Below are 2438 nucleotides of genomic sequence, written 5' to 3'. Positions count from 1 at the left end.
AACAGACTCCATGGCACACGTTTATATGATTGGCATGGGAGGGTGTAAGTAAGACTCATTTCATTCTTATTATTGGATAATTTTACCTTGAAAATTAATAAATTTTGGATTCTTAAAAGTATCTCCTCATTAATTTTATTTAAATAGGTATTGTTAATAACTGTTTCAAGAAATTAAATCTTTTTGGGGGCCAAACATATATTCTCCTGCACTTACCTGGGATAAAGTTTGTTTCCATCTATCCTTTTATAACCTTCTTAAGCTCTTAATTCTTAACTAAAATCTTAGTGTCCTTATATATAATTTATTTTTTTACAACACTCTCTAGAGCTTCATATTAAAAACAGTTTAAGTATAAGGACTTCAGGCAACCGTGAAGCACTAATTTTGCTGCCACCAAACTGAAGGTTACAGAGAAACTGAAGAGCCTGCAGAGGCTAACTAAGGTGGGCCTGAGGAATGGACTACAGCCCACAGCCCCAGCCCTGCAGAGAGCCAGCTGACTTTATAAACGTGTGTGAAGTCCGAAAATGACAAGACCTGCTCTGAATAATCCATTTAGGTGTTCCAAGGCAAGGTGTGGCTGTTCAGGATCCCTCCAATGGTGCTTGAGAGGTCTGTTTACCCAAGCCCTCAACCCTAGACATTTTCCATCCTTGTAGTTGGTTTGATTGTTTTTCAATTGTGACACTCATTATCAACGTCTTTATTACTGTAGTGACTTAACACCTTAACATTGTGTAGCGTGACTTCTCCTCCTTTAGTCTTCCTTTTAAAATTTGTTGTAGCGATGCTAGGTTCTTGATCTTTTATATAAATTTTAAAATATGCTTGTGTATGCCTACAAAAATCGTTGCTGATATTTTAATAAAATTGTCTTAAATTTACACGAGGGGACTTCAAAAAGATTGTGGAAACACACAGAGTTTAGTTTGGAAGAAGTTTTTCTGGAAGTGGTCTCAGTCTTAGTGCCTGTGAGGGGAGGGAAGAAAGCGAAGCAGGGCTGGGACGGACAAGCTGGGATATTGTTGTGGTTGAGCGCCATCAAACTGGTTCTGACCCATGGTGACCCTGTATAGCGTTTCCGAAAAGGGGCTGGTGAGCTTGAACCACTGACCTTGTGGTTCAAACTGACTTTGCAGTCCAGTGCGTGAACCCACAATACCACACCAGAGGTAGGAATTTATAGCCCTGCATCAACCAGTCACTGGATGTAAGTTGTACTTAGGAAGGAAAGCATGCTAAAACAAGTATTTTTGGTGAAGAAGCAGCCCCAGTGGCTGCTTGTAACCGAAAGGTCAACAGTTCAAATCCATCCAGTAGATCTGCTGAAGAAAGACCTGGTGATCTTCTTCCTTAAAGATTGTTGCTGTTCTTAAGTGCCGTCGAATCAGTTCTGACCCATAGCAACCCTGTGTAGGGTTTCTGAGGAGCAGCTGGTGGGTTTGAACTGCCAACCTTGTGATTCATGCAGACCTTGTGGGACAATGGTAATCATAGAGCACCACACCAGGATTCCCTCTCAAGATTACAGCCTAAAGAACCCTGTGGAGAGTCCTGGTGAGATAGTTAGAGAAGCACTGGATTTCTAACCACAGATCAGCAGTTCAAGCCCACCATCTGCTCCTTGGAACTGACTCCATGGCCCATAATAACAACAAACTCCGTGGAGTCATTCTACTTTGTCATTTCCGGAAGAAAGCTGTCAGCAGACAGCACTTCCCGCAGCTGGGGAATAAAAACTTCAGTCCTGAAAGAGGCTCTAGGTGGGGCAGTAGAGTGGCCAGCCCACTCTTGCTCATGGTGAATTTTTCATTATTAAGGTATAACTTATATCCTGAAAAGTTCCCCCGTTTTACTGTACAGTTCTATACATTTTCAGACCTCATGCAGTTTGTAGCCACCATAGAAAGTATAAAGCAGTTCCCCAGCGCACCTCCAAATTCCTCTAGTGCCCTCTTGTGGTGACTCTTGATAAACAGAAGTTCTTACTTGAATGAAATCCAGTGTATCCATCTCTTCGTCAACACTCTGTGCTTTTCCTATTTCAGATGCATTTCCTTAAAAAGCCACTGCCATCGAATTAATTCCAACTCACAGTGATCCAATAGGACAGGGTAGAATTGCTTCCTAGGGTTTCCAAGGCTGCATATCTTGATGGGTTAGACGGCCTCATCTTTTCCTACTAAGTAGCTGGTGGGTTCAAACACTGATTATTACAGCAGTACAAGACACATTTTGGAGTGTATAATTCTTAACCATTGGACCTGTCCTGTGAATTGTAAAATGTTTGACAACATCTCTGGCCTTTACCTACTAGATACCAGTGGAACCATCATGATGGTGGTGGTGTACTGTGGAGTCAGTTCTGACCCATTGCAAACATCCAAAGGATTTCAGAGACTGTACATCTTTACAGGAGAAAAAAAGCCTCATCT

The sequence above is a fragment of the Chrysochloris asiatica genome, unplaced genomic scaffold (assembly GCF_000296735.1).
Source record: "Chrysochloris asiatica unplaced genomic scaffold, ChrAsi1.0 scaffold00641, whole genome shotgun sequence".
Lineage (NCBI taxonomy): Eukaryota > Metazoa > Chordata > Mammalia > Afrosoricida > Chrysochloridae > Chrysochloris > Chrysochloris asiatica.
Note: the sequence above shows the minus strand (reverse complement) of the source record.